Below are 13,175 nucleotides of genomic sequence, written 5' to 3' on the forward strand. Positions count from 1 at the left end.
TATTCAGAACCAAAGTTGTAATCAGGAGTTAAAAGGACACAGAAAAGCACATCAAGGACTTGTTGGGGAACAAGAAGATGTGACCACTCTCCTTGCTCATGCTCTCTCTCTAGCGCTTGCTCTCTCTCTCTCATATAAATATATAAAATCTTTAAAAAGAAAAGAAGATGTGACCACTGGGGCACCTGGTTGGCTCAGTCAGTTAAGCTTCCAACTCGATTTCAGCTCAGGTCCTGATCTCCTGGTCGCAAGATGGAGCCCTCCCTCCCTATCCCCTTTCCCTGTGTTAGTTTCTCCACTCTGCAAGGAGCCTGCTTAAGATTCTCTCTCTTTCCCTCTCCCTATTCCCCTCCCCTTCTCTTGCTCATGTTCTCTCGTTCTCTCTCAAAAAAAAAAAAAAAAAAAGATGTGACCGCCGACTTACCCATGAGCTGCACCTGGGTACTCAGGTTCCTCATCCTCTCTCCTGACCTTGGAACGTGGATTTGCTTGCCTTTCCCACTCCCAGAGGCTGTTCCAAGGGCATAGCCTTGAGATAGTGATGTGATGTTGAAAAGACCTGCCTGAGCCCAGGCACCTCTTTATAAACTTAGAAGGTTTGGAGGGCAGATTCAGGGATCCATTCATCTTGCTGCTGCCCAAGACAAGCCTCGTATGTAAGTTCCCTTTGCTTATTAAAATTGCCATCTGCCAACCTGGAGTGGCCTGCCTCCTTCTTCGGTCCCTTCCTGCCCTCTGTGTGCGGGGGACCAGCTTCCAGTAACACCAGGAAAGCTCCCTAGAGGGCTCCCTTTATTTCCAATGGGGTATGTTCCTCAGTGCTTTTTCATCTTTCCAAAATACTGACCATCCTCACTGGGTCAGTACTCTGGTCTTAACATGACTTTAAATTCCATGCTTCTTCCTGCCCTAGGTCTTTTTAGTCTGGAAAATACCCCATTTTGAAAGCATTTTCCCACCTCAAAATACAGGTATCCCTAATCCCCACATGACTCCAAACAAGATGATAATTTCCCTTCCAAGTCCCCATTCAGCCCACCTCATGTGCCTCTCATTGTGTAACCAGACTCCCCTCTTTATTCTGGACCATTTGCACATGAAGCATTCCTGAGCCTACACATTGGGCGAAGGGCAAAGCCATATAGGAAACATAAGTGATAACAAAGGAATTCAGACTTCCAGTGCCCACCACCCACCCTGGTATCTAAAGTCCATAGTGCCCCCAACCCCTGGGACAACCATACACTCCCTATGGGTTTCCAACAGTCTTTTCACCAAGAAATTGCTTTTTCCTGTCTTTTGTTTACTATTGACTATGACCTCATGTTTTTTATTCTACTTTTAGGGCTAATTCTTTAACACTATATTTCACCCACAATATTTTATATCAGTTTGAACATTTATAATTTCAAAGAACACTAACATTTGTCCATTAAAATATAAATTTTAGGGGCACCTGGATGGCTCATTCGGTTAGGCCTCTGCCTTTGGCTCAGGTCGTGATCCCAGGGTCCTGGGATCGAGCCCTGCATCGGGCTCCCTGCTCAGCGGGGAGTCTGCTTCTTCCTCTCCCTCTGCCCCTCCCCCTGCTCGTGCTCTTTCTCTCAATCTCTCTCAAATAAATAATAAATAAATCTTTAAAAAATAAAATAAAATAAAATACAAATTTTAGGGACCCCTGGCTGGCTCAGTCAGAGGAACATGCAACTCTTGATCTTGGGGTTGTGAGTTCAAGCCCCACACTGGGTGTAGAGATTACTTAAATGTATTTTTTTTAAGATTTTATTTATTTATTTGACAGAGACACAGCGAGAGAGGGAACACAAGCAGGGGGAGTGGGAGAGGGAGAAGCAGCTTCCCACCGAGCAGGCAGCCCGATGCGGGGCTCGATCCCAGGACCCCAGGATCATGACCTGAGCTGAAGGTAGACACGACTGAGCCACCCAGGCGCCTACTTAAATATTTTTTAAAAATTAAAACACTGTATTTTTTTTCTTTCTTTTTTTTTTTTAAAGATTTTATTTATTTATTTATTTGAGACAGAGAGAGAGACAGAGAGCATGAGAGGGAGGAGGGTCAGAGGGAGAAGCAGACTCCCCACCGAGCAGGGAGCCCGATGCGGGACTCGATCCTGGGACTCCAGGATCATGACCTGAGCTGAAGGCAGTCGCCTAACCAACTGAGCCACCCAGGCGCCCAAAACACTGTATTTTTTTGTCTTCTAAAAAGAATTACCTTTTTTTAAAAAAATTTATTTTATTATGTTATGTTAGTCACCATACAGCAAGTACATCATTAGTTTTTGATGTAGTGATCCATGATTCATTGTTTTCATATAACACCCAGTGCTCCATACAATACATGCCCTCCTTAATACCCATCACCAGGATCACCCATCTCTCCACCCCCCTCCCCTCTAAAATCCTCAGTTTGTTTCTCAGAGTCCATAGTCTCTCATGGTTCATCTCCCCCTCCAATTTCTCCCCCTTCATTTTTCCCTTCCTTCTCCTAATGTCCTCCATGCTATTCCTTATGTTCCACAAGGAAGTGAAACCATATGATAATTGACTTTTTTGAGGAACCTCCACAGTTTTCCAAAGTGGCTCTACCAACTTGCATTCCCACCAACAGTGTAAGAGGGTTCCCCTTTCTCCACAACCTCTCCAACAGAAGACATGACCAGACACTTCTCTGAAGAAGACATATGAATGGCTAACAGACACATGAAAAAATGTTCATCATCATTAGCCATCAGGGAAATTCAAACCAAAACCACACTGAGGGCGCCTGGGTGGCTCAGTTGGTTAAGCAACTGCCTTCGGCTCAGGTCATGATCCTGGAGTCCCGGGATCAAGTCCCGCATCGGGCTCCCTGCTCGGCAGGGAGCCTGCTTCTGCCTCTGACCCTCCCCCCTCTCATGTGCTCTCTCTCTCTCAAATAAATAAATAAAATCTTTAAAAAAAAAAAAAAAACAAAACCACACTGAGATACCACCTTACACCAGTTAGAATGGCAAAAATTGACAAGACAAAATTAATACACTTAAAAAAAATAAAATACAAATTTTAATGGACGTTTTCAAGCACACAAAACTGTAGACAATAGTATCACAACCTCCCGCCTACACACACACTTCAGGAACACCTTGTCTACTTAAACCATCATTTACACTGAACAGATCTGGTTTCATCTGTATCTCCCTTATATTTCCTTCCCCTGGAGAATGATAATTATATTCTGTTGGCTGTTCCTGTTAACAGACATCGCTATGATGATGCATTCATGGGGTGAAAACCTTTATCAGTTAATGCGTTCAAAGAGAAATGAACAACTGGGGAGAGCTCATGATAGGAGTGTCACAGCATCGCTTCTATGTTGCCTTTTGGAATGTCCCAGTCGACCACTTCAAACCTCCTCACTCCAATTGTACAGGGAAACTAATTAAGCATCACCAACTACAAGCATTATAAAGAAGATAATGATTATTTGAGAGCATGAATAAAGCAGAAATGTTAAAAAATGGCACCATGGTTGATGTGGTTGGATCTCTGCTCTGATTCATAAAATGTTGAATGACCTAACGGATTATGTATTTTACTGTTAGGAACATAAGATCTCATAGCCCAGAGGTAAATTTGTATGCTTTAATAAAAAGGATAAACAAATGGGTAATCTGTTACAGTCACTATAACGAGAACAATCTCCACAATAATTGTGGACCTGTGCTTATCTGGGTCAACAGCAATGATTTAGGGTCTGCAGATGTCCTTTTGACTGTGGTAACATTTGATGTGGTCAGACCCTCCATCTCCCTTAGTTCCTTTTGCTTGCCTTCCACAGAGCTACGCTCATCACATTTTCCTTCTACAGAGCTGATCACTTATGGAGATAGGATTTGGTGTCAGTTGCAGATACTTATTATCCAATCATTTAGTCGTGCCACAGATTTGGTGATCTCCATGTACACTTCCCCTAGAGGGCTCACAGGTGTTTGAACTTGGAGGTTCTCTCAAGTGCCAAAACTAGAAGAATCCGGAGTTAAGGCCTCTGGTTCCAGTAAAATTGTGTGTGGAACCAAGAGAAACCCTGCCCATCACAGCCACATGAAAATACTGAGCCCAAGACCTGTCCTTGGATGGTTCAAAGCAGTGTGTTCTGTGGATTGGAAAGTGTGGGATACGGGAGTGGGTGGAAGTCAGGGCAGAAACTGTCATGGCCTTTGGGTGTCCAGATGTGAGGACTGAAATGAACTCCCACCAAAAACTACTTTGGGGCTGAAGTAAAATGGATCCTTCTAGATCTGGCCACATGAAAATGTCAGAGAATTAGAAAAAAAAAAACCACTATCAAATAATTTTTTTTCTATGGTGCCAATCAATGATATTCTAATTCCATCATTCCTTCTACATTTGCTACTTGCTAACAGACCCTTCTATCCTTGGATGCTGGCTCTGCTGCTCCAGCTGTGCAATCTTGGGCAAATGAAAGAATTCTTTGTTTGCCTCTTCCCCCACCCATGTTCATTTGTTTTGTTTCTTAAATTCCACATATGAGTAAAATCATATGGTATTTGCCTTTCTCTGACTTATCTCACTTAGCACAATACTTTCCAGCTCTATCCATGTCATTGCAAATGGCAAGATTTCATTCCTTTTTGTGGCTAAATAATATTCCATCATATATATGTAAATTAAAAGCTTCTGCACTGTGAAGGAAACAATCAACAAAACCAAAAGGCAACCTACAGAATGGGAGAAGATATCTGCAAATGACCTATCTGATAAAGGGTTAATATACAAAATATATAAAGAACTTCTAAAACTTAACACCCCCAAAACAAATAATCCAATTAACAAATGGGCAGAAGACATGAAGACATTTTCCAAAGAAGACATACAGATGGTTCCAGACACAAGACAAGATGCTCAACATCACTGATTATCAGGGAAAAAATACAAATCAAAACTACAATGAGATGTCACCTCCCACCAGTCAGAATGGCTAGAATTAACAACACAGGAAACAACAGGTGTTGGTGAGGATGCAGAGAAAGGGGAACCCTCTTACACTGTTGGGTGGGAATGCAAACTGGTATAGCCACTCTGGAAAATAGTATGGATGTTCCTCCCTACCCCTTTTTTCATGACACCTTCTTCTAGAATATAAACTTTGTTCATGCTGGCAATCACTTACTGGATTCCTCTAGGGCCAGATATATCCCAGAACAACTTGAGATTTTACAGACAATTCTAGAATAGACTTTTATGTAATACTAAGAGGGGTTAGTATTACAATGAATATTTCTACAGAAAAATATATGAATAAAGACTATAAAGAGTTGTTTTAGTTCTAGTTGTCATGCGTTGACATTTATTGAGTTCTAAAAAAACAAAAACTACAGTCTTCAATCATATATTGAGCTACTTATTCTGTTTTGTTTTCTGACTATTCCTGCCAGTCTCCACCTTTTGTAGTTTTATGCCTTACTTTTGATATATATCCCCATCTTTTGCCATATCTCAACCATCTGAAATACTCTGTTTTTCTAGCAACTTCTCCAGAATGGAGAAAAAGATCTTATATCATTGGAACAAATGAGAAATAGAGACACAAGAAGAACTCATTGTCTGCCATCTTGAAAGAAGTAGACTGGAAAACATAAGTAGCAAACCTCCTTTTCTGAGATATTTTTCTTGTGTTCTCAAGAGCATCACATCGGACATGACACCTAGCATAGTTGCTTATTGTTAAAGTAATTAGAAGTTCCTTGCTCTTATCGAGTCAGTTGCTATGGCCCAGATGAGTCTGGAACTTCCATATTTAACTCAAAACCATAAGGTTGAGAGTCTTGTGACCTCATTCCCCAGACTGTGAAATGCAAGTTGAAAAAATCTAAAGAGAATTGGGCCAACATTGAGGGGCAAAAGTTGTCCATCCAGAATAAGTCAGATAATAATAATGTATCTGACTCCAAATACCATGCCTTCAGCTATTATGCTTTGCTGTACTTTCCCTTTCAGGTGTGTTTTGACCACATACTCAAGTCAAAACTTCTATATGATAGGCTTGTCTAAACTGACTTGCACCTGTGACTCAAGAGAACAATCTGGATGGAGCAAAGCATCACACAGTATTTTCATCCCATCATTATTCAGTAGGTTATTAAATAAGGTCACTTTTTTCAGTTTCTTGCTGCTAAGGAGGAGTGAGGCAATTTCTTTTCTTTTCTTTTCTTTTCTTTTCTTTATTTATTTGACAGAGAGTGAGAGAAAGAGCACAAGCGGGGTTGGGGCAGGCAGAGGGAGAGACAGAAGCAGACTCGTGGCTGAGCAGGGAGCCTGACATGGGGCTTGATCCCAGGACCCCAGGATCATGACCTGAGCTGAAGGCAGATGCATAACTGACTGAGCCACCCAGACACCCCTGTGCCTCAGCTTTTCTATCTGTGAATAGGGATGATAAAATAGTGCCTTCCTTCTAGGGTGGTGGGCAGGATTAAGTGGTTTGAATGGAAAGCACTCAGTTCTGTGTCTGGCTCTCAGGAAGGGATATTTAAATGCCGGTTATCCTGCTGATGTAGTATAAGGGACTCAAGACTCAGTCAGAGAGGCCACCTCAGTGCTATTGACATTTTGGGGCCAGATCATTCTTGTTGTGGGGGGAGGAGGGAGCTGTCCTGTGCACTGTAGGATGCTCAGCAGCATCCCTGGTCTCTACCCACTAGATGCCACTAGCATCTTCCCCAGTCGTGACAACCAAAAATGTCTCCGGACTTTGCCACATGTGCCCTGGGGGGACACAATCATCCCCAGTTGAGAACCACTGCTCTGAGTGAGCTCCCTGTGAGTGGAGGCATGCAAGCCAAGGCTGTGAGCCGGCAAGGTGGGAACCGCTAGGGAACACTCAGGCTCTGGTGAAGAGGCAGTTCCTAAAATATCATGCTACTCCCAGAATCGATGCTTCTGTGTCTCTCGTCAGCCAGGCTCGTTTCTCCCATCGGCTGATGGCTCAAATCCAGGCGCTCTGCTCCTCTCCACCGCTTCAGATTAGGATGTTGGTGGGATTCTAATTTACATCCATGACGAGGTAATACCACACAGTTCTGAGAAACATAGACTCTTCCATTTGGAGACTCTTCCTAAAGACTCACAGTTTTATGCACCAGGCGTGCTCTAAGAGCTCCACACGTACTCTGCACATACTAACAATCCCATGGAGTGGCGAAGGGATGGCCGTCGTTATTCCTAGGTGTTACGGATAAAGGAACCAAAGCACAGAGAGGTTAAGTCATTTACCTAAGGTCACACAGCTGGTAAGTGGCAGGACCGGGCATTCTCTCTTGAGTCTGTTCTGTAAACCATGACAACCTGCCTCTTGGTTGTGAGTACCAATTCGGGCGACTTTCAAACTAATTTTTTCATGGCAGAAACCTGTCATCAAATGAAAAGTGTGCTGATAATCCATAACAATATAACAGGTAAACATGTAACTGGCTCTGGCTGGAGGAAAGGCTCGGGTCCCAACAGAAAAGCTCCCCGTGCCTTGGTGACTCCCGAGGGCTCTGTGGAACCATTGGAAATGCCTTCACAAGTCCCTCCGTTTTCAGGAGGGAAAAGCTGAAACAAGAGTAACAATGAACCACGCCAAGGGCTGCAGGTTATCATTCATATGTTGCGTACCAGGCCCTGTGGCACACACCTCTCGCGTAACCTCACTTCCTCCCCAAGTGACGGCATGCAGAGATGCCACGTTTTTGTTCCTAGAGAATTTTGAAAAAATATATGAGATGATGACGGTATGCCGAGAGACGGCAAGACGAGTTGTCAAGGTGTAAGGAATCTGAATGCAAGAAGCAGTCCCCAGCTGGCCAGTGTGTTCTACGAGAAGCCCGGGTTCTCTGTGATGGTAGACACAGCTGCCGTGGTTCTTTTCACTCATCAGCCCTTTTTGGAACCTCGGGGCACATTGCAGCCCCTCCCTGAGCAGAATATCTGAAAAGCTGGGACCTGACACGCTCTCTCCAGACACACTGAAATCAATCATATCGCAGTGAGACACTCCGTAGTGTCCATCCACTGTGTCCTGCCGAGGGGAACAAACACGATGTTCGTTCTCTGGAGGAGCTCGTGGAGGAGAGGAGAAGGAGACGTGGCACTGGCTATGCACTATACTGCTTTTTCTCTCCTGCTTGGATGTGGGCAGTCTCCACTTCTCCATGACAGAGGGCGAATCTCAGAACAGGAAAACGAGGGCAGAGGATGCAGGGAGGGGATGTAAGTTCCTGGCACTGCCGTGGCAGCTCACTGCAGACGCGGTCTCCTGGGACGACACGCACGCGCTGTCTCGCAGTATGGGGAGCTGGAAGTCTGATGTGGGTCTCACGGGGCCAAGATCAAGGAGTTGGTGGGGCTGCCTTCCCTTCCGGAGGCTCCTGGGGAGGACCCAAGTCCTTGCCTGTCCCAACTGCCAGGGCGCCCGCCTCCGTTGGCAGGTGACCCACATCACACCAGTCTGTGCTCCTGTCCTCTCTGACTCTCTCTCCCATCCTGTGAAGGAGCCCTGTGGCGACGGTGGTTTCCGCCTGCTCATTAGTCTGCTGGGGCCGCCACAGCCAAGTGCCACAGGCTGCGCGTCTTCGAACAACAGAAATGTGTTCTCTCGTAGTTCTGGAGGCCAGAAATCTGAGATCAGGTTGTCCCTAGGACCACACTCCTCCTGACCCCTGCAGGGGCCCCCTCCCCCGCCTCTGCCTAGCTTAGCATCTGGTAGTTTGCCAGCCATCTTTCGCATTCCTTGATGTAGATGCATCGTCTCAGTATCTGTCTTTGTCATCACCTGGCGTTCCCGTGTGTCTCTGACTTCCTATGACCACCTTCCTATAAGGACCTCATCCTAACTAATTACCTCTACAGTGACCTATTTCCAGATGAGGCTCCATTCTGAGGTACTGGGCATTAGGACTGCAACGTGTTTTTTGCTGGGAGTGGGGGGGGGTGCACAATTAACACCTGGATAATCCAGGATAATCTCCACATCTGAAAAGCCTCAACTTAATCACATGTGCAAAGTTCCTTTTGGCATGGAAGGTCACAGAGCCCCAGGGTTCGAGGACGGGGACACAGACCACTTTGGGGGGCAGGCATTATTCTGCCTATAAGAGGCAGATAACGAGTGAGGTGATTTATGTCCCCGAGGAGACCACTGAGACTCAGCTGGGAGTGCCAGGCCCACACCCAGCTATCCAGGGCCGCTGTTCCATAGCACTGGAAGTGACAATGGCGGGGGTTCTGATGGAGTGTGAGAAAAGTAATACTTTCCATGAAGAAGTTTAAAAATATTTTTTCATGTCTATTTTATTATGCAATCCCAGCAGCTCAGGGACCATAATGGAAAGGAAAATAAGGAACACACACTTACAAAGAAACTGATAATAGTAACAGCCACCCTTTAGTGACAGCTCGCCACTTGCCAGGTCTTGCTTTAAGTATGTTTCTTGCAGTACCTCACATGACCCTCACAGCACACACCGTCCCATTCTACAGAGGAGGAAACTGAGGCTCCGGGAGATTAAGGTATTTGTCCAAGGTCACAGAGAATCCTAAGCACTACTTCCCTACTCCACACCACCTCCAATGCTGGATGCCGGGAAACAAAGACACGAGTAAGAAGTGGACCCTGCACTTGGGGGGGGGTGCTCAAAGATCTGGGGGAGACAGATCATTAGAAGGCCTTGGGTTGGGTATCATAATTAAGATGCTATGGAGTTGTGAAGCAAATACGCAAGACAAGACAAAAGTCTTAAACTGGAGGTCCCATTTGATATGCGCAGTGTTTTAAATTTGAACTTCCTGCCAACATACAGAAGTCAGGAAATTTCACATTTTTTAAAAGATTTGATTTATTTATTTGAGAGAGACAGAGAGAGAGAGCACGCGAGCATGAGCGGTCGGGGTGGGGGGAGGGAGAAGCAAACTCTGCGCTGAGCAGGGAGCCCAACATGGGGCTGGATCCCACGACCCTGAGATCACCCGACCTGAGCCCAAATCAAGAGTCAGACGCTCAACCGACCGAGCCAGCCAGGCGCCCCAGGAAATTTGACATGTAAAAAACAACCTGGAATTTGGGCTTTTCTTTTCTTTTTTTTTTTTTTTTTTAAGATTTTATTTATTTATTCATTAGAAACAGAGAGAGAGAGGCAGAGGGAGAAGCAGGCTCCCAAGGAGCAGGGAGCCCGATGCGGGACTCGATCCCAGGACCCTGAGATCATGACCCGAGCCGAAGGCAGACGCTTAACCATCTGAGCCACCCAGGCGCCCTGGAATTTGGGCTTTTCTTGACAAATATCAGAGGCTCTGGCAGCGCTTGGACCCCCAGCAACAGCTGGTGGGAGCTTAGAGCAGTTGTCTCACTTGAACAGAACATTCCGTACACCCCCACCATGACACTGCGCCAGATTCACGGATATATGTATCTGCCAGGCCTCCGTGAGTATTTGGAATCTGAGACCTCTAGGGAAGACAGTGCATGTGTGTTTAATCCAGATGGAGCTCACCCCCCTTCTTTTCCTCCTAGGTCTTTGCTATTGTCTCGTTATTCCCCTCCCGCACTGCTCCTTGAGCGTCCTCGGCAGTTCATGACCGATCTCACTGCAGTCTCTGTCTTCCTCCTCCGGGGCGTCTCAGCTGTCCCGGAGTTACGGCTGCTCAGCGCTGCCACCTTCCTTCTCATTTACCTGGCTGAGATTCTGGGAAACATGGCTATCGCGGCCGCCGTGACACACGCCCATGTACTTCTTCCTCAAGCACCTCTCCTTGGTGGATATCTGCTCCGTGTCCACCACCCTGCCCCGGGCCCTGGTGGCCACCACGCTGGGCTCCGGGGAGATCTCCCTCCGTGCGTGTGCATCCCAGCTCTTTGCCTTTGTCTGCCTTGGGTCCACAGTGTTTTCTCATCACCTCCATGGCTTTTGATCATTGCCTGGCCATCTACAGGCCCCTGGTGTACGGAGCAGCCATGAGCCCCAAGGCCCGCGTCTCCCTGGTGTCAGTGGTCTGGGGCAGCGGGCTCATTTTCTCGGCCTTCCACACAGCCAACACCTTCTCCCTGCCCTTCTGTGGCCGCAACGTGATTGACCACTTCTCCTGTGACATCCCCCCACTCATGCGTCTAGCCTGTGCCAACACAGATGCCCATGAGGCTGCAGGATCTGCAGTCAGTGGCTGTGTCATCATGAGCTGCTTTGGCCTCACTGTCTTGTCCTATGTCCGCATGTTGGCCGCTGTGTTTCAGATCCACTCCACCGCCAGCCGCTGGAAGGCCTTCTCCACGTGCTCTTCCCACCTGGCCACCGTGCTCCTGTTTTAGGGCACTGGGAGCTCTGCCTACATGCAGCCCAGCACCAGCTACTCCCCGATGCAAGGGCGCATGGCTGCTGTCCTCTACTCCGTCCTCACGCCCACCCTGAATCCACTTATGTACAGCCTGAGGAATAAGGACATGAAGGGAGCCCTGCAGAAGCTTTATCCTCGGGGGCCATTTTAGGACTTGGCATCTGGACATGGGAGGGACCCAGAAATCCATCCTCACAGGATTTTCCCTGTGGTCATGGTAGAGGTGTTACTGCCTCCAGAGACCACCAAGAACGCACCTGTAGCCAAATATATGGCAACAAAGTTGGATGACAATGAGCCATGCAGGAGGCCCTAGTAGATGTCCAGGTAAGACAGAGATATGTCTGATGGGGTCAATTTAAGTAAAAGGTACTATATGTACACAAGGGAAGATGGAGCAAGAGGGAGTGAATAATTTAAATAGTGGGGATCATTCCATCCAAGAGCCCTTTTAGTGACTATGTCCTGGAGTGTGGGTCCAATTGGAGACCTTCCTTTCAGTTTCCATGGGCCTTCCACAGGTGGGCGCCCCTTGGCCTACTCAACGTGCTTCTCACAGTTAGTGGTAGACATTGTTCATCTAATATCTGTCCTGAATGCAAGCCAATGACTTTGTCAGAAGAAGAAGCAACTATTCCAGAAGAAAAATAGGTCATCTCAGACTTGCCCATATATACTGTGTAGTCTTCATGTGACTCCTTCCTAAGGGAATGTCAAAGGCATTTTTATCTTTCTACCATGTTTGATTTTTTGTTCAGTTGCTTTCACAGGGAACAATGAACCGTAGCTTAAATAATACAGAAGGCTTAGTTCTCTTTCATGTAAACATCTGTGCTTGAGGGTGAGCCTGGTGTTCCTGTCCCACAAGTCATCCTGAGGCCAGGTTCCCCCTATCTCGTTGCTCTACCATTCCCTAAGTTCTCCTTATCCGCAGGGTGGGAAATGGCTCACCAGCACCTTATTCACAATCCAGCTTCAGGAAGGGACATAGAGGAAATAGAGGGCAAGAAACATGTTTTTAAGATGTTCAACATCATTAACCATCAGGGAAATTCAAATCAAATCCACATGGAGATACCACCTTACACCAGTTCGAATGGCAAAAATTGACAAGGCAAGAAACAACAAATGTTGGCGAGGATGTGAAGAAAGGGGAACCCTCTTACACTCTTGGTGGGAATGCAAGCTGGTACAGCCACTCTGGAAAACAGTGTGGAGGTTCCTCAAAAAGTTAAAAATAGAGCTACCCTATGACCCAGCAATTGCACTCCTGGGTATTTACCCCAAAGACACAGATGTAGTGAAAAGAAGGGCCATATGCACCCCAATGTTCATAGCAGCAATGTCCGCAATAGCCAAACTGTGGAAGGAGCTGAGATGCCCTTCAACAGACAAATGTATAAAGAAGATGTGGTCCATATATACAATGGAATATTACTCAGCCATCAGAAAGGCTGAATACCCAACTTTCACATCAACATGGATGGGAGTGGAGGAGATCATGCTAAGTGAAATAAGTCAAGCAGAGAAAGACAACTGTCGTATGGTTCCACTTATTTGTGGAACATAAGGAATAGCATGGAGGACATTAGGAGAAGGAAGGGAAAAATGAAGTGGGAGAAGTCAGAGAGGGAGACGAACCATGACAGACTATGGACTCTGGGAATCAAATTGAGGGTTTTAGAGGGGATGGGGGTGGGGGGATGGGTGAGCCCGGTGATGGGTATTAAGGAGGGCACATATTGCATGGAGCACTGGGTGTTATGTGCAAACAATGAATCATTG

General features: G+C 46.3%; 1 pseudogene; it reads left to right on the plus strand.

Annotated features, from left to right (window-relative positions):
• Positions 1 to 10,627: 10,627 nt before the first annotated feature.
• LOC135362808 (olfactory receptor 9G4-like) lies at positions 10,628 to 11,541 on the plus strand (annotated as a pseudogene).
• The last annotated feature ends 1,634 nt before the right edge of the window (positions 11,542 to 13,175 follow it).

This window comes from Mirounga angustirostris, unplaced genomic scaffold, assembly GCF_029215605.1.
Source record: "Mirounga angustirostris isolate CCGP_5_RB_7025 unplaced genomic scaffold, mMirAng1.0.hap1 SCAF_16, whole genome shotgun sequence".
In the NCBI taxonomy this organism is placed as follows: domain Eukaryota; kingdom Metazoa; phylum Chordata; class Mammalia; order Carnivora; family Phocidae; genus Mirounga; species Mirounga angustirostris.